This window comes from Lepidothrix coronata, unplaced genomic scaffold (genome assembly GCF_001604755.1).
Source record: "Lepidothrix coronata isolate B3197 unplaced genomic scaffold, Lepidothrix_coronata-1.0 Scaffold14, whole genome shotgun sequence".
NCBI classification, from domain to species: Eukaryota; Metazoa; Chordata; class Aves; order Passeriformes; family Pipridae; genus Lepidothrix; species Lepidothrix coronata.
In genome coordinates, this window is record NW_016690194.1 from 1,402,905 (window position 1) to 1,423,076 (window position 20,172).

Consider the following 20,172-nt stretch of genomic DNA (forward strand, 5'->3'; position numbering starts at 1 on the left):
AAAAATTCATGTTGGAATGTTTGTTACTCTTTGAAACGCAGCTGCTTTGTCCTTTTCCTTTCTCTCTCCCTGATTATGAAATGTTCAGTTTCAAACACTTCTCAGGTATTAAAAGTTATATTATTATGCAGATAGGATTGCTGGCTGGAACCCAGCTAAGGTTTCTGATGCCTAATATGGCCCTACTTTGAGTAAGATTTTTTGATATTTTTTGCTAAATTATTATATAACAATAAGTAAGTTATTTTCAGTATTGCTTGGGAATGTAATAACTGCAGACATAATGTACTATTCAAAATGACTGGAGCCTTCTTATGCAATATTTTGTTTGATAGCAACCTCTGACTCAAAGGGCTCTAATCAGTCTGCTATTAACTGCTGTTCTGCTCTGCAGAGTCTACTGCTCACAAAGAAGTAATTTCATAATTTAAAAAATCTCAGTGCATTCAGCTATTGAAGAGGTAAATGAATACAGATACAGGCCAAGAATCATCTGTATTTTTAGTAACTAACCTCTAGCCTTCGTATTCTTGATAGGAGATTCTGTGAACAAAGATCACTATGTGTTATTCAAAGCTTCATTGTAGAACTAGTTGGCATATTCCACTGTAGCAGCAGCTCACCACTTTTAAATGTAGCTACTGCACTTTACATTAAATTAGTATTAACTTCTATGTTCTGAAAATAGCTAAATTTTTTTCAAAGAGTTAAAAACATGCAGTTTTTACATCTTCACAGGTTGCACCTTCAGGTTAACATTAGTACCCAAAAAAGTGTGTGTATGGCATACAGAGGGGTTTGTGCACTGGCTCATACAGATGAATATATATATGCTGAAGTAGCTGTATCATGTTGCAGCAGTATAAAGTGATGTGTATGCACCTGCACGTTTTAAAGCCTCAGAATGCTTTATTTATTTATTTAGTGGGATGCAGTTGAGCATATTGTAGATACTGGCATGTGATATCCATCATTCCTTTAATGTTAAACTTCATGTTTTTTAAGACAGGATGGTTAACCTTCCATGGTGGCAAACACTTTCCCAATTCACAGTCATTAAAAACTGAATAAATAGTATGCAAGGAATGGTGTTGGGCTGGGTTTTCTTCCTGTCTCTGTTGAAGTCTGTATGCTAAATGTTTGTGAAAAGCATGTAACACTTTGCAGCAGTAATCTGCATTTGGAGTAAATATCGTTTGCTTTTTCATACATGATGTTTCTGGAGAAAAAATGCAGCTGCTAGTATAATTCCTTGGAATATAGTAAGGATAACTTCTCCCTTACATGGATAACAGCAGTTCTGACTCATGGAGGAGGAGGGAGACTGCATTAGATATAAGGCAATTAATTAGTGAGATAGAGATTACTTTGCTTAGCAAACTGGTTCTTGCAACCGGAACAAATACTTGGAAAACTGCAAGCCCATGAAACAACAGGGATGAGTAGCAAGAAATGGCTAAAAATGAATGGCCTGTTGTCATACTTGGAGATTGGCCCCCCCTGAGAGTCGGGGGCTCAGAGGTGATTGGGTGCCAGGGCAGTGTTCCCTGGAGAGCCAGTCACCACTCATCTTGTTCACTTCTGCTGAAAAATCATATATCACAGCACCTGAAGCTGTTGGTATATTTTCTCTTGGTGTCTGCTGCGTGTAGGTGGAGAAGGCCAGGGAGTGGCTGGGCTCCTTCTTTCCCCCCACTCCAGGGAGGGAGGGGGGCCCTGTGGCTCCCTAACTCTGCCTAGGCCAGAGTTAGAGGCAGCATTTGGAGTATGTGCTGTGAAGGAAGAGATTCACAGCACCTGAGGTAGGAGGCTAGGCCCTCTTCCCCCCCCCTGCAGCTGCAGGACACTTGGGACAGTGTATAACTAGACCAAGCTGCCTGTGGCCAAGGCTAGGGGGGGTAAAAGCCCCCCCCCTGCATTGAGGCTGGTGGGGGGTGGATTTTAAGGCTTGGCATTGGAGCAGAGCCAAAGTGGACGGGCTAAATATAGCTCGGAGCCAGGGAAAGGAATCCCAGGTACAATTGGAGAGGAACCGAAGAGAGAGGCCTGGAGGATGTCTCTGCCGTGATTTAAATGCAGGACAGCCGAAAACCTGGAGGAGGAATCAACATTCCAGGATGCGTACATTGATAAGCTACACTACAACAGCCTATGAACCGAGGTATGAGACTGAGAGAGACAGATCACACAGCAGACCAAGGAGAAAGGACTTAAAGCTACTTTCTTGGACTTCGTGAGGAGAAAGACTTCAGTAAACAGCTGAAGGTTGGTTAAGGAGTGTTCAGGGGCCCAGAACACTCCCACGAGGGAGAAACTGGTTACTTCCCAGCCTGAAAAGGCTTCTCCTGGACTAAAGTTAAAGGGAGGGGCTTAAAAGGACTGATAGAAATGTAATATATATATATAGTTGCCTTTAGTTTGTATAGTATTTATTTGTGTAAAATAAATGTATATACTTCCCCCTTCCCCTATAGAAGCCTCTGGCCTGAAAGTTTCTCTCCAGTGTTGGGATAAATTGCGGGAAGGGGTGGGGGGAAGCCTGGAAATTGGATTTTGGATTTCTAATGGGGCTCAAACTGCCACACCTGTATTTCCACAAATACAGGAAACTGGGTCAGAGTGAGTACATCTGGGAGAACAAAGTGTGGATCTTCAGTATAAGACTGTGCTCCCAATTTAAAGGAGTGAGATTATGGCTGCATAGTAGCCTTGCAATTGCCCCTCCCCTCCTATTTCCCTTTTACCATAGTTCCTCTTGCTTCATGTAAAAGACAATTTTTGAGACATTCATGGGTCCTCATAAGCAATTATAATCAAGCTTGAAATAGTTTTTGTGTGAAAGCACAGCTGTAATTCAAGAGTGTTACTCACTCCAAATTAATATCTGTTTCTGTTTAAGAGTCAAAAAGCAGCTAGTGGCTTAGCTCATATACTATCCTGTCACTCAGTGTGCTCTTATCTGGAGTTTTATTGACATGGTTTCCCATGGAGGCTAGGGAAACATCATTAAACCATGGCATTTCTCTGGTAATTTCAGAGCTCCAGGCTCATTTTGATGAAATCTGACAGAGGGAAGGCCTTGGAGACAATTTCCTACAAGCTGTGCAAAAGATGGTCAGATAGGGAAGCCAGGCCACTGAAACGAGCTGTTGTTAAAATAATGGAGAACTTACCCAGGAAGGAAATGCAAGCAATGCCCAAGTTCTGGATTGTCTTGTGGTTTGTACCAGCTGAAGCATCAGGAGCTACTTACACTTGGAAGAAATTTCACAGTTCCAGAGACAGTTCCAGAGATAGAGGAATCACTTGCTGTAACACACACAAAGCAGAGGCAAACCCATTCATGGGATAGTTTTTGCTCAAGGACCAGGCTGCATTTGGTGGATAATGCAGGAAGATGGAGAAACATGGTGTATACCTCAAGGGGACCTCATCTTTGGGTGAACTGTCCATAACACTGTGCCTGTATTTTTATGTAAATATTTGTAATATGTATATAGTTGAGGTAATGTATGTATGTATATAGTTCATGATAAAGTGTGGCAGTACGGGAAAAAATTAGGGGTGGATAATGTCATAGGTTTTCTTGTTTGTAAAAAAGGGGAAAAAAATCCCTGCTTGGAATTTTTTCCCTTTACCGCTGTGAAAGAAAAGTGTTAATCAAGGGAGGGGGAGGAGGTGGCTAGAGTGAACACACACACAAAAGGACTGGATAATGGGCCCACATTCCAAGCTAATGGGCCTCAGAAGACTGTGGGAGGAGGTAAGTTTCTTTTCCTCTGGAGATGGCAATTATTTTTTTACTTTTGCTCCGACTCTGGGAGGGTGTGTCTGTAGAGAAAGAGCTCAGGGATTCTTATTCTTTTTTTTTTTTTTTTTTTTTGGTTTGGTTTGGTTTGGTTTTTTGTTTCTGAGTGACTAACTTCTTCTGGCCCCAAGGGACGTCCCAGTTCATCTCCAGTTCCTCAGGTCCTGCTCTGGCTGGACTTGCCTCAGATTCATCAGAAAGCCAGTGCCATCTGCAGAGGAACCTTTGAGGGGAAAAGCTCCTCCTTCCCTGAGTCAGCAGCAGCTTGCACCCATCGATGAAAAAAATGGGATCCCAGCCAGAGCCAGCCTTTGATAGCAGGGAGCTTGTGTCCATTGACGAGGAAGAGGCAGTCACCAGTAACAGTGTGAGTCAACAGGAAGACTATCTTCTCCCCTTCTCCTTTCCCCTTCTGTTGGCGGGGGGGGGTCCGCATTCGGCTGCTCCTGCGCACCGGGCCCCACATGGTGGTGGCCAGAGCTCTGCCGGCTGCTGGAGAGCAACTGCAGGCTCTGCTCCTCTGGAGATCCAACAGCGCCCCCTGCCAGTGGTGGTTAGAATTGTGCCAAAAGACGGAAAGTACTTAACTCTTTTTGGTGGGAATTTGGTTGCAGGATTGTGTTTGTTTGTTTTCATTCTTTTGTTGTGTTACCTATACATATATTTTTTTTAATTATTGGCTGTTATTTTTTTTCTTTTCTCCACATTTCCTCAACTGAAGCCCCTTAATTTTGAATTTACAGTTGCTTAGAGGGAGGAGCTTAGTCTTCTTCATAACTCACTCTCCTTAGCGAACACGTCTGTCTCGTTAAACTGAGACAATAACCTTGGAATTAGTGGCGAACATGGAGAGTTCAAGCAAGCTAAAGAATCTGGAAGTTGTCTCTGAATGACTTTCATGGGACTGGATAAAAGATAAAACATATTTTGGTCAAGAAAAAGCAGTGCAATACTGTCATGGCGTGAACAATTCAAGTGTTAAAAGACACATCCTAAGCAACCACATTAGGTAAAAAATGAAAGCAAAAGCAATTAGATAAAAAAGTAGACATTATTGTGAAAAGATAAAGGTTGTTCTAAAATACTAAATACACTCAATATTTACATTATTTGCTGTAGGACTTCACTATGTAATGTATCATTTCACAGAATCACAGATTATGCTAAATTGGAAGGGACCCGCAAGGTTCATTGAGTCCAACCCTTAGTGCTACCCAAAAGTCATGCCATGTGCCTGAGAGCATTGTCCAAACACTTCTTGAAATCTGTCAGGCTTGGTGCTGTGATCACTTCCCTGGGGAGCCTGTTCCAGTGCCCAACCACCCTCTGGGTGAAAAAGATGTTCCTAATATCCAACTTAAACCTTCACTGACACGGCATCAGGCCATTCCCTCAGGTCCTGTCACTGGTCACCAGGGAGAAGAGATCAGTGTCTGCCCCTCCTCTGCCCCTCAGGAGGAAACTGTAACTGCAGTGAGGTCTGCCTTCCGTCTGTTCTTATCTGGGCTGAACAGACCAAGTGACCTCAGCCTCTCTTTATACAGCTTCTCCTCAAGGCCATTCACCATCTTTATTGCCCTCCTTTGGACTCTTTCTAAGAGGTTAATATCTTTCCTGTATAGCGGTGCCCAAAACTGCACACAGCATTCAAGGAGAGGCACATTGTGTCAGGTGCTCTTTCTCCATGGAGAAGGAAGCTACAACACATTGTGTCAGGTGCTCTTTCTCCATGGAGAAGGAAGCTACAACCCTTGCAGATGCTAGTTTACAGTGCCAAGTGAGTGACATGGCCTGTAAGAAACTGTTTTCTGAAAGAAAGAAAGAAAAGAGTGCGTATTTAAACAATGAACCAGAGGGCAAAATTTGCACAAGCATGGATATTGTGTTTGCACAGAAAGGATACCCATTACTGACATTAACGACTACTTGGAGAAATTACTTAAAAGATGAGATGCTAAACAAGTTGCCTTGCTAGACATCTGTGGCAAAAAAAGGGCTGTGAGATCAGTTCAGGGAAGATGTTCTACTGACAAGAGCAGACAGCTGCTTAGGGAGAGACTGGGAAGGGAAAAACCTCAAACCAAAAGTGGGAGTTGCAAGACGACTGCAGAGAAGGGAAGATGACCTACTTTTTGTTATGCTGCAGTGTGATTCTCCATGTGAACACATTTTGGAGTGATACACTCCTTATATGTCTGTCTGCAGGGCTATGGTCTGCTTCTCAGCTTGCAGTGCGCTGAACAAGGACTGCAGTGTCCTAGGCAAACAGATAACTCAGTGTTTCATATCGTACTGTCACAGCTGCATGTATCTCTATAGAGAAGTGTGTTGTAGTCTATCATGCTGACCCCAGTGCCTGAACTGCCTTTGGTAATTCCTAGTCTGTTTTCTAAAAGTAAAGAAGTTGATCAAGACAGCAAAAGCAATGTATAAAGTTTTCTCTCATGAAATTATAGCAAAACAAGGCTAGAAAGGTTCTCAGGAAGTCATGTAAATCACTAGCAGCTCAAAAGTAGGCTCAGCCCTTCAAAAATGTCTGAGGAAGATTTTTGTCTAGCCTATTGTTCAAAACTTCCAGTGCTCCAATACCCACATTTTCCTTCTGTTCTGATCACACAAGCAGAAGGGACCAGTGTGTAAACAAACCGCAAGCCTTTTACTACCAGCACATTGGTACAGTATGATGAAGAAAGATGCAGTAGGGGAAGGGTCCCTGCTGGTCCTACACTCACATGTCTGGCTGAGCCAGGGCTTTAACAGCACAGAAGCATCCTAGTAACATGCCAGCTAACTGCCACCTTTGTGAACTGCAGACAAAGGGTGAGAAGATGCTACCTTAGCCTTCCCTTCTGAATTAAGCCATAAAAGAAACCTGAAAACCAAGCAAACAAAAAACCAAAACCCACAAAAAACCATGGCAGAAGTGACTCATTAAATTAGTGATGCATATTATGTCTTACTGTAAAAACAAGTGTAATCACATGATTTTACTAATCCACTTCTGTAATGTGAATAAGCCCTGATCTAGAAAAAGGGTTGTCTGGTAGCTATCTTTGAAGTCCCATTATGTTATTTGGAAAAAATAAAGAGGTCGTGACATAAAAAGTAGTTTAAATCAAAATTTGGACTGAAGCAATCTGGTTCCAGAACCTGCCCTTGACAGTTTTATAAAATGCGATGGTTTATCTTGGTTTCTGTAAACTCTTGGATGTTACTAGGGCCACTGAAAGACTGAAATGTTAAACCCATGAGCAGGATCATAACTTGCCCTGCCCTGGTGTTTGCCCCTCATATGAACTGGTTTTAATACTTCTGACTTTTCTCAGAAATCTTTAGCTTTGTTACTTGTGATGTCATTATACCATGTCCGGAAGTGTCTCAGTTTAATGAGACTGAAGTGTTTTGCTAAGGAGGATGAGTTATGAGGAAGACCAAACTCCTTCCTCTAAGCAATTGTAAATCTGAAATTAAGAGGCTCCAATTGAGGAAGAATGGAGAAAGAAAAAAAAATAACAACCATTTATTAAAGGATATATGTGTACTGGGAGAACAACAAAAGAACACAAAAACAGCTAAACAATGATCCTGTACCCAAAAGTCCCCTTCAACAAGGAAACAGTTCGGTACTTTCCTTCTTTTAGCGCGATTCTAACCAGGGCCGGCAGGGGGCGCTGTTGGGTGACTGGAGGAGCAGAGCCTGCAGTTGCTCAGCGTTGGCCGGCAGGGGGCGCTGTTGGGCTCTGGCGGTCGCTGTGTGAGGCCCTGGAGCAGGAGAAGCCAAAAATGGAGATTTTTTTCCCCCCACCGAGGAGGGGAAGGGGAAAGGGGGAAAAAGGGGGCTCTTCCCCACAAAACTCACGATGTCTGCAGCTGGCTGTGGCCGGGATTCCCCCGCCTTTCGTTGATGGACACACGCTGCTGCTAACATGGGAGCAGAGGAGAGAAAGGGCAATCTGCTCCCCAGAAGGTTCCTCTGCAGGTGGGTCAAGCCTCTCCGATGAAGTCTGAGCAGATCTGGGCTGGGGGCAAAACAGGGCACAGGAAGGCGGAGGCAAGCCGGGAACAGAAGACAGCCAGATGACAGGCCGAAAACAAAAGTGAACCTCGGACCCCTCCAACACACACCTTTCCCTGAGTAAGGGCAAAAGTGAAGTGCCTCCCGTTTCCGAGGAGAGGGAAAAAAAAACCCAACTCATCACCCCTCTCCACAGTCTTTGGAGGGCCATCAACTCGGAATGTGGATCTGCTGGTTAGTTCTTTTGTGTGGATCAATCATCCAAGGCAAACCACCCTCCCCCATTCAACATCTTTCTTTCACAGCGATGCAGGGGAAAGAAAAAAAAAATAATTCCCCCTTTGTTTTTTTTAGAACAAGTAAATCTATGACAGAATGTCTCTATCTCCAGATGCCCTAACCTGTATTTTTTTCCTGGTATTCATGAAGCTGCACTGTTATGAAGAGCTGCTGAATCGATCTTTGTGGCTGTGTTAAAGTGCTGTCTGACTTTTGAAAGTCAATGGAAATCCTGCCTCTGGTAGCATGTAGTTAGGGAGAGGGTTCCAATGCCTTTAAAAGCATACCACAATACCACATACCAAGGACTGCTCTGGCATACTCAAATATGTGTTTGTGTGAATCCTCTGAAATGCTACTGTAACCATATCCCATACTTGCAGAGTCTTGCTGATGTGCTGCTCTCCAGCTTTGGCTCACTGCTCGCAGGTGACAGCGACACTCTCCTGTGTGTTAGATATCTGAGGACCAGGTATGAAGTCAAGACAGGCAGGAGCTATATAGGTTACTGAGAGTCTATCCTCAAGATCATGAAGAGGTTTGTGTCAAAATGCTACACTATTTTAAACTTTGGAAAATGAGGCTTCTTTCTGGTGTTAGCTCACGTACTCTTGTAATGTTTCCATTCCTCGCTTTAAAATAAGTGCTACACCTTTGAGCCCAAAGTCAATAGTCCATGTTATTTTTATGAAACCAGATATCACAATCATGGAATAGAGGTATGCCATCAAGAAGTTTGAGTGACCTATGATTCATCCATTCAGGATAATGAATGAGGAGGCCAGAGCCTCTCTGGCTTGGGTATTCTGGTCTCTGGACTGTAGCATGATGTCGATTCCCAGATAGTGCATGTTTCTTTTCATGCTGTAGTGCTATGCCTTTGTCAAATGAAGGTGCACTTATAAAGGATTTAAAGACAAAGATCATTACACTGGCTTTCTACCACAGGAAGTCTTTGCTCAGTTAAGATCATGAGGAGCAAATTGGGTGAGTGGATCATGTCTTCTCCACAGGCACAAGGGAGGGGAAGAGGTTTAATAACACTGCAGCACCTTACAGAGCACCAAGGCTACATCATCTTCTAACAAGTGCTTGCTTCTTTTTTCATGGTCTGTGTTCATTTTTTGTCACTTCCTGAACTGTGATGGACAGTAGTGTGTATTACCTCTGAGGGAAAAGGGATAATTAGCCTGAGGAGGAATGAAGCCTGGTACACCAGAAAAGAGCTATGATGTGTGTTGACGATACCACTTTTAGCTTGTCTGCAGAAAGGGAGAAGTGCTGCAAGGAGTAAAATACATAGGAAAGGAAAATAACCCATGATATCATAACTAATGTTGGTGAGCACATTTGTGGTATTTTGCAATCAGAAACCATGTGGCACAACAGCCCTGTGCTTTGATTTCACTGCTTGGTGCCTTTTCTTCAAATCTTTCCATGCTGGTTATCTATTTTGCTTGTTAACCTGATAGGTACTTTCACAATTTGATATCTTTGTATTTCTCCTCTTTTCCTCTCTCTCTTAATCACTGCAGCAAATAAAACTACTGTGTCCTGGCTTTCAAACTAATACCTATGCTAGCAGTTATTCAATCTTAAGTTCTCTTTCTGTGCAACCACTGTGTCAGTGATTGCAGCACTGAAAACTGATAAAGACAGCAGAGCTACACAATACCTTCTAACCTGCTGATACCTGGTGGTACTTGGTGGCTGCAGTGTTCAGCAGCATAGAAATGCCTAAAGACACTAATATACATTGGACCTGAATATACAAAAGATAATAAATTTTAATGTAAGCCATCATATAAGGACCTTTTCACAGGGGGTGCTTTGCCTAACATGAAGGGGGATCAGCTTCTTCATGAAGACTGTGTTATCTTAATGCTGCACGTTGCTGTCATTTATACGAAGGACCAGTCCTCCATCAAACTGTGATGGATGCCTGACCTCAAATATACCTTGTAACTGGGAGCTTCAGAATTTAATTGTAAAGTGTGAGAGTTTGGGTTTTTTTATAGTATTTTTATACTCGGAAAACTGAGGAGTACAACTTAAGATCTGTCTATCCTCGGACTGTACCTTACTGTTTTATAGCTGAGAATTATCTACAATAATGAAGAATAATAAAGATAATTTAAAAATGCATGTTTTATCCTGGCCAGCAATTGGTTGCAAGGATTGGTTTCTGCTCTAAAGCTCTATGACTTTTTTCTAATAAAGCTAAGCATTTAGATAAGCAAATAATTCTTACAATTTTAATTAACCACAACTTATTTACAGTAGAGAATCTGTTAATATTACTGCTTCCTTTTGGGAAGCTTAGATATGGCATTATTAATACAGTTTATTGTCTGTGATCTTGCTGGTCACTGCAGTGATCAAACCTTATCCTAGGCAGGGCAAAGATAACATAGAGAGAAAGATAGACCAGGGAAAATCATGAAAATGTTTTCATCTGCCACGCCTGACTGGCATTTGTGGCAGATAAAAGTATTGTATCAGAGAAAAGGCCCCATATGCTGTTATTTCTAGAAGCTAAACAGCATTTAGGAAGTAGTTGTAACCTTGGAATTTCAGCCTCTTTAGTATCTCAGCTGGAATCAAAAATGGAAAGGACAGAACTGCAGTAAGAACTGCCTTTTTTTCTATATCATTTAACTATAATGGGGGGATGATAGCATCTTGATAGTATGAAAAAATACATAGAAAGAAATCCCTTGACTGTGTAAACAGCTTTGAAATCAATGACAGGTTTGCAGCTGAATGCCAGTTTAGGTACTTCATGAGAGCTCACATCAGGCTCTCTCTGTGAGGAACCAACTCTTTGTTCCTTTTTTATGAAAAACTGGCATAATGGAATATGTGATTGACCCTTAAACTGTACTTAGCACTAATCACACTGTACATCCTAATGGAAAAAACTTTTAAATATTCGGCAGTGAACTCATTTTTTTCACTGTTCCCATTGTTCCTCCCTTATCTGACCCCAAATGTCCATACTAGGAAAAGGATGACTCATACAACAGAAAACTGTCTGAGGTGAATGCAAGCATATATTGCATTATTTGTGACTGTATAAATGTGCATCTGAAAAGGTTGTACAGTTCTGGACCTTGCTCTAAAAGCAGAAAGATTTTATAAGGTCACAGCATTTAGAAAAATGGGTGAGACATTGCTTTCTGTACGTACCACAGTGTCTGAGTATCAAAATTCATGCTAGCTGATAGAGAAGATGAAACTTCTTTACGATATTTTTATCATGTAACATAGTTACTTCCTTGTTTCTCAAAGCAGAGGTTTGGGGGGTTTTTAGAATTGGATGATTTTACGCTCCTGATGGATACAGAAGTACTTGTGGTACCTCTCATCACTCAGCTATGAAAGCCAGTGATAGGGACCCTGATATAGAATGCAGGACTTCAAAAGTGTTTTTTCAATATGTCACCTTACAAAAACCAGAGGAAGTGTGGGGTAGCTGTCCATTTTGTATTAGCTGTATGGTGAGGGAAAGGATGGGACTGATAGCTGTTAACTGCTGTAGCATCTGAACACTTTACACATAGCCCAGCCACTCCATCTACTGTTCCAAAACTCTTTTTGTTAACTGTTCCCCTCCACAGTTCCAGGAGAAGAGAGTTGCTCTCTGAGAATGGGATCTTGCAGATATCACTCATGTTCTATGTTCTATGAGATATCACTGAAGAGAACAGACAAACACGAGAACTTGACCTTGCATGTGATAGAGACAGGCTGTAAAGACCGTAATGGTTTGGGTTTCTGACTAAGTGGCACATGATCAGTGGAGGGTTGAATCCAAGCAACGAGGAGGTCATCATTATGGTACTTTTGCCTCTTCATTGGCACAGTCTATTTGTGCTATGTTTATCATCAATCATATGACTGTCATATGGATGTTGTTGTTCATCAGAGAGTAAGAGTAAGAGAGAATAGTTCAGTCTGACAGACATTCCAGTTCCATCCAAATCACTCAAATATTTCATCATTTAAGTCTGTGTTGTCTTCACACGAACCGTATCAGTACAAATTACGGTGCATAGAGAGAAAATTAGAACTCAAACCTCTAGACAACAAGAACTAAATCTGCCTTCAGCTGTAAAAGGTAATAAACAATGTTTTCAAAAATACATCAACAATAAAAAGGAAGGCCAAGGAAAATCTCCATTCTCTATTGAATACAAAGGGGAACATTGTCACCAGTGATGGGTTATGGAACAAATAATCTTGAGGGTGATCACGTGGCACATACAGGAGCATGGATTTTGGAAAGGCGGGTGACCCAACTAGTGGATGAGGGGAAGGCTGTGGATGTAGTCCACCTGGGCTTCAGCAAAGTCTTTGATACTGTCTCCCACTGCACTCTCCTGGAAAAGCTGGCATCCCACAGCTTGGACTTTACTGGGTTAAGAACTGGATGACCAGGCCCAGAGAGTGGTGGCGAATGGTGTTACATCCAGCTGGCATCCAGTCACTACTGGAGTCCCCCAGGGCTCAGTATTGGAGCCAGTCCTGTTCAATATATTTACTGATGATCTGGAGGAGGGGATCGAGTGTATCCTCAGTAAACTTATGGATGACACCAAGTTGGGTGGGAGTGTTGATCTGCTGGAGGGTAGGAAGGCTCTGCAGAGGGATCTGGACAGGCTGGATCAGTGGGCTGAGGCCAGTTGTATGATGATCATCTGGGAAAACTAGCAGTCCTCCTCCCCTTGCTGCTGGCTTATGGCTGGCAGTTTCCACCAGGCCTGCCTCAGCCCCAGCCTGGGGATGCTGGGCAGGATCGTGTAGCAGGCAACCTGTGTCTTCAGAACCATACCTTCCAGTGCTCCACAGTTTTGCTAACCCACATACACTATTTTTACGACTGCTGATACAGAAAAGGCTTTAATTACTATAAAAGCCAGCCAGCCAGAGAAGGTGGACATATGGAGCTCCACAAGCTGGAGAAGTTGAACTTAGAACAGTTCTCTGCTTTACAAATTGAAAGACTTCATGTCATTGAAGTATTTGTAATGTCTCAGGCTCTTCCTCCCATGAATTCTCTGTCTAAAAGTGCAGAAGGTGATTTACATCTTTTTAAAGAGAGGCACTTGATAGCAACTATTCACTCTTCACTAAGGTAGCTGCTTCCTTGAAGCTCATGGGAACTGAATTGCTTATGTGATCTTCACCTTTCTGTCAAACCTGAGTGAAACTAGCCAATAAATAAAATACGAGAAAACGTCCTGGCTGGGAGAGGCACAAGGGCAGGCATCCTATCAAGTTTTCTAAGGAAATCATATTGGACTTCTAAAGAAAACAGGGACAACTGAAATACTGGAAATGTGTTTGCTAGTCATTCCCTGTTGTTTTGACTACAGTAGAGTTCCTAGTTCCACAATATTTCTTCATGACACCTTGGAAGACTGAGGTAATTTTCTAAAATCAGCAATTACCATTCCACAGGATGCATTTTATCCTTTTTTTTTTCCTACAGCAATATAATGAATTTGAACTTAATGTACTGCCTCCCCAGACCTTTTGTTCATGAAGAAGTACTGCACAAATTGTACCCATCTGTGTGTAGTTTTAATCTCCCCTTGGCACTAATGCATTTGTCTTACTCTTAGATCTCTTTATACAATCTCTGAAAGTAGCAGTCCAACAAGTAAGACACAAAGTCACTCCTTTAGGCTCACTCTTCATGTATCTAGTTCACCCCCTAGTGTGAAGCCCATGGAGATTTTGCTATCACTGAGGGCAAGGCCAGTCCTGTAGAGGCTGCTTAGAATGTGAAATGAGCTAGCTTGGTTGTTAACTCAGGCTGCACTACAAAATTAAAGAGAATACAGATTCCAGTGGGAGTAATGCAGACCAGTCAAAGGTGATAAAGAAGTATAGTCCTGACAGAAACAAGACAAAGGACTGTGTCATGCAGAAATCTCTTTCCCTTTTGTATTCTCTCCCTGACCTCTTCTGTTTGCAACTACAGTGTGATCATCACTCAAGCAGCAGAGCTGTGCTGTCTGTGGCTTTGATCTGAGGGCTATAGAGAGCTCTGTCATTGAAGTCTCCTGCCTGAAGTTTTCCCCATTGTCCTCCTGACAAATGCACTGAAGGTAAAGTGAATAGATTGTTCTTCAGAGCTAGTCAAGGATCATTTTTTCCCTTCCTTCTGTGAATCCTATGATTATCAGTATTGCCCTTGACCCAGATAACATCCCACAGTTCGGAGAACTCACAGCACTTCTTCAGCTTCAAGGTCTGAACATTATTTATCTGCAACAGAAATACCTTCCTTCAGTCAGCCATGTGAAACCACTGGGAATTATGGAAATGTACAATGTATTGCTTTGGGTAGGTGTCTCAGGGAGGAGAAACCATCAGTCCTCATGTGTTCTTATTCATGCTGCTGTGAACAGAAAGCTGAAATCCTTGCTGGAGCATGTGGTATCAGATTAAAGATGAGTCAGTGGCAGGAATGCTATTAGTCAAGTCACCTACCCCAAACCTGTTTTGGCAAAGTAAGATCTGTTATTTACCATATATTGCAGTGGAAAATTAAATATATGTTGGTTTCCAGTAGCATTTGATTTTTACAGTCTAAAAACTGTTTCAATCTAATAAAAACGTGTGTTTGTTCTGCTAGATTTTCATCCTGTGTTAGCTAACGCATCCCAGTTAGTAGGGTGTAAGGACAAAAAGGTGTTAACAGGGCCTCTCCCATAGGTTTCTGTATCTCTTCTTGTCATAGCCCCCAGATAACAGACACCTTATGTCAGGGGAGGGTTTTGCTCTAGACCACATGCTCATAACTCATAAAGATGAGCATCCCTGGAGGATGACTATTAATAGAACAAAACAAGTGATTAACGATTTCATAGCGTGGAGGACAAAAGCAGAAGAGGAACCTCAACCTCAGGAACTCACTGTGCTACACTTCACATGTTAAAAAAATAGGCAAGCAAGACAAGTTACACAAGCAAAACATTTACTGCATCAGTCTGATGAAGGTAATACAAGGGAAGCAAAGACATCAGCACTGAATGCCTGAAAATTGCAGCATAAGCTATATTCTAGTACCGTATGTGAAACAAGTTGCCAGACATCCTGTAACTCAGTGTCTTCTATTATGAGAGGCATGGGTAGGGGAGGCTATAAATTAAAGGGACATTGTTACAAGTGAAGGACACTAAATACAACAAAGGCCAGAAATATTTTTAATAACTATTTTTTAATTCTGGTGGAAACAAACATAGATTTTCACTATTTAAAGTATTCCAGATAGATGAGATCCTTTTTGTTTGCCATTTTGGTGTTTGCAATTTTGCAAAGTGGATTGCATTTATCCTACAGCAAATACCTCCATACTTGCATGCAAAGCCAACAATTCTAGCAACAAATTCACATGCCCTTATGTTGCCTCCCAAATCCACAGAAACTCCAGATTAAATGCACTCACTTGATTTCTCCTAGTTCTGGTTAGACTGCTTTTTCTGGAGCCAAATAAAGGTATTATCTTCTCAGATTAACTCTGCCCACAATAAATGAGAAGTTGAGGAAGAAGTAAAGTTTAGGCCAGAAAAATGACCTGTCCTATATGAATTCAACTTTCCTGTTGTTATTTCATTCAAATTAGCTGCACATTAACTGAGATTAAAACCAGACTCCAACCTAGGAGAAAGAAAGTTTCATTGAGCCTTCTCCCTTTGCTGTTTCTAGTTCTGTGGAGCCTGACATCATCCCCTTCCAAGCTTCTCAAAGACATCAATGCCTCTTTCACTGTGCTACCGACTCATTGGTGGTCCACAGAGGAAAAATCAGCAAGGCCCATGCCTTCAGATGCAACCAGTATGGACAAGTTGCTCCCTGCAGCCTGCTGGCAGGTTGCAGGTTGCACAGTGATTTTGTGTAGCTCTGAATGCTGAGCAGATGTGTGCTTTCACCCAAAGCCCTCGTGCAAGTGCAGAGACCTGCACCATCCCTTCCTCAGAAATGATGGGATACGTTCTGTTACTTGGCATACAACCAGGATACATAGTAAACAGTAGAAGGAAATCTGTTGAATTCTTAGTGTAGAAGCAAAACACAATCCATAGCTCTTAGGCATATGGTGAGGCTGAGGAAGTTCACTGTGCCAATCTAAGTGAAAAGCCACCCCCTGCGTAGTTCATTATGAAAGGCAAAGCCCAGCTGCTCTACCTGGGACTGGTGCAGGAGCCTAGAGAAACCTAGAGCTTTGTTTAGGCACTTGCCCTGTACTGGCAAGTGTAGTCAGTATTTTCTGCACTCTTTATTATCTCTATTACTGCCCTTCTTCTTTACATTCAGAATTGAAATCAGCCTAGAGGAGGATGCTTTTTTTTCAAGGAAGAACAGCAGGGATTTTGGCTGGGGAGGAGAACAGCTGCTGTAACGTTAAGAGAAGTATATATTTGGAACAAGGACACAATGAGTTATACTGCCCTGCTTGATGTGCGTGCTTGCTTGCTTGTGCCTTGTTCTCTCCTGCATTAGGAGGTTTATTATTATCTCCCTGTTGTCAGCAGAGATAATTGCCTGCAAATGTCCACAAGGACACCTGCTACCAGACACTCAGTATTAATGTAATTCCAAGAAAATAAGAACTTTAGGAACCATGCTAGCATCAGTTATTAATCCACATAAGCCATCTTTCATGCACTGAGACATGACCTGTTTGTGTTTCCATCCATCCACCTCCCTTAATATTTCCCAAGACTAGTGCCTTTCTGTGATTTCACTGTGCCCACCACTTCTGCCATGCAGTTTGTGGCAGTCCTCGTGGCTAGCAGATTTTAATGTTTTTGCCCCTTCCCAGAATGTCACTTCACAAGGCCTGCATGTTGAGGTCTGTGACTTTAGCAGCTCTAGACAAGCTCTAATAGGTGCCAAAGCACCTTTATGCCAATACATTTTTCCAACTTCCCTCTGTAAGGCAGGAGTGGTAGAGCTCACCAGAGCAGGTGCAGCAGTGAGTGCATGTACATAGCATCACCTTTCTGTTGGTGTCCAGACTTTGCACAAACCCACTGGGAAATGACTGAGGATGCCCTGCTTATGCCAGTTGCTCTCTGCTCCTTCCATGATGCCCGATGGTGCCTGCAGAGCTGACCTTGCCACTCTGTGTTCAGCTGCCACATGATACCACAGACGGTTAAAAGTGGTGTCAGTTGTGCTGCCAGCTGGGGCAAACTGGCAGCACCTGTAATGAACCTGAGGGAGCATCATGTTGGCGTTAGTCCCTTAGGCTGCTATTCTCTGTAAGCAAAACCACCCTTCTCTCAGGGGTATGATGAGTTACAAAAGCACAAATGGCCTACTGAGATACTAATTAAGATGAAAAAAAGATGAAAACCCCAGGAATATATAAAACAAAACTTCAAACAGAGAACCTGAGTTATGTCTAGACTGTTTCTTAGCCCACCAGGGCTGTGGATTTACTTACAAATGGGGGTCCTTCCTGCTGCCTGGCCCTTAGGATGGTAAAAAAGACCTGAGACCATGAAGCTCTGAGCATCACCTGCCTCCACGAGTGGGGTCACTGCTTGTGACAGCAATTATTTGGGATGCTGGGCAGTGTGAGGAAGAGAGAGGACAGGAGTATGAAGGGGACCAGGGGAGTAAAAGCAGGTCTGAATACAAGGAAGGTTTGCCTCCACCATGCTTGTCCTGGCTCTTCTCAGGACAATACCCTGGCATGTTTTAAATGGGTTTTTAGCAGGACAGGTGATGGTGGTGAAGAAAAGTTGTTCAGGAAATTTATTTTTGGGAAAATTGTATATTAATAATTGCAAACCTTAAGAACTGCTTCCTCAGTCAGGTTCTGGTAAGAGCTTTGCTGAAAATCATTGTTCTGAGTGGAGAGTACATTGGATTCTGGGGAATAATTTTTTTAAAATTGCCTATAAAATATAACAGAAAATGGGTTTATCAACGCTTTTGACAGAGGCAAAAATGAACAATACAGCACGTTAGCCTGAAATAAGCTAATGTTTTCAACACTCAAACTGATTTTTCTTGAATAGTGTTGCATGTTGTGATATTAAGTCAAACTCTTTAGAGCTAGTTTAACTAGCAGTATTTCATGGTTGCAGAGCATCAGGCTACAGTTCCTTAGTCATGAAAATGCAGATACCAAATTAGCAAGAAATGGTCATTGCCATCAGAGGCAAATTCTGACCAGCAATATGGCATATAATCAAAGCAGGCAGACAGTACATGAAGACAAGAGTAGGTCCAGAGCTTAACAGACACTTTGAAAATTCTGGAAGTAGTTTCCCTTTTTCTTCAACCAAGTTAATAACAAAGAATAGGAAATAGGCAGGGGCAAGGAGGGGGCAGTGGAAGCAGTTGTTGTTTTCACTGTTATGGAACAGTGCACTACACCATTCACAGAATCACAGAATCACAGTGGGGGTAGGGTTGGAAGGGGCCACTCTTAGGGTCATCTAGTCCAGCCTCTGCCCCCTAGGACATGTTACTCAGGGTTGTAATTCCTTCATTTTACAATACAATTATATTGGGCTGCAGAGAGACAGGAAGGAAAACACTCTATTATGTGTCCTTTTAGACATAAATTGTAACTGATAATTTTTCTGTCAGTTTTCCTCATTGTCTTCCCCTCCTGCCCTGGAGGGGTCCCTGGAATACAGCATGAAATGCAAACTCCAGTGAAGTGACGTGTTTTCCCAAGCTAGGCAGTACACACAAACATACCGTCCCACCTTGTCTTCTGCCTCAGACAGCAAGCCCAAGCCAGACCTCCTCCTCCTCTGACCCAGCCCAACTGCAGGCAATCCTCCTGGGTTGCAGAATCAGCATATGCAATTTCACACATTTATAGCAAGAGTTAGTGGAAAGTTGTAGCAAAGCACTGGTATTTACTCATCATTGCTGATGAACAGGAAAAAAGTGTTTGCAATTAACCCAAAGCTTTGTGGGACACCTCTTGTTCATTTAAAGATCCTTGTAAAACTGTTGCTTAAATATCCAGTTTCGTGTACTTTAACCTTACAGGTTGCTGTAACTTCTCTGCCTACGAGCCTCATATTTAGCTTGCAAGAAATGGTCTGGTTTGGGTTTGATGCCTCAGAGGCAATACTGTAGATTTACAACTAATTTCTTAGTACCTCATCACCTTGCTGAAAAAAAAAACACCCTTGTTCACAACAAATGTATGTTTTTCAAACCATGATGAGAAAATCTGCATAAATAAAGAGATGAAGGGATGATAAAACATCTCTTTAGACCTATAATCTGTAGTCTATCTGTCTTTACTTTCTGTAAGTTTCTGGCACAAATATTTATTTCTCTGAAATAGGTGTTAACAGGAAGGGAATTCCCTGTTTTAAAGGGAAACTCTGAAGCCTTTCCAGGAAAGGGAAGTTTTAACTGAATTTAAACACACATATCACTTTTCTTCTTGTCAATAAACACTCCAGATACAACTACCTGTAAATGAAAAAAGTAATAGTGAATGTTTTTTCAGGGACTACAGGTAAGGCAGTGAAGTACTTGCCTGTGTATGAGGAAACACATGGCAAGGAAACTTGCCTTCATTCCTCCTGTGGTGGATATTTAATATATTTTTTCTCTTTCCTCTGCTCACACCAGTCATATACCATTAAGGCCTGCTGTGGTACTGAAGGTTTTAATATACTCTACTTTCTTTCAAAAGTTGCTGAAGTTGAGGAAGAGGTCAAATGCTAGCAAGCAGTGGGTAAGACAACACACACCCATAAAGCAGAGCTGTGAATGGCTGTGTGTGTATATGTGTGTGTATGTATCCATGTTCACTTCTCAGACAAAGCCTTTCTTTTTCTCCAACTCTCTATCTCTTTGAAAGCATCTATGCTTCTGTAACTTGGAGCATCTGCCAACTTTGTTTTTTTTAGGATGTGCTTGACCTTGTTTTTCCCATTTGGCAGGCATGAATCTCTCAGGACAATCATCATTCTCAACATCTAGTCTACCTGCAAATTTCTTTTGTTGTTTCCAATCTAAAATTTTAAAGCTCTAGAATGGTTAAAGGTGAATGAAAAATCTCTGTCCT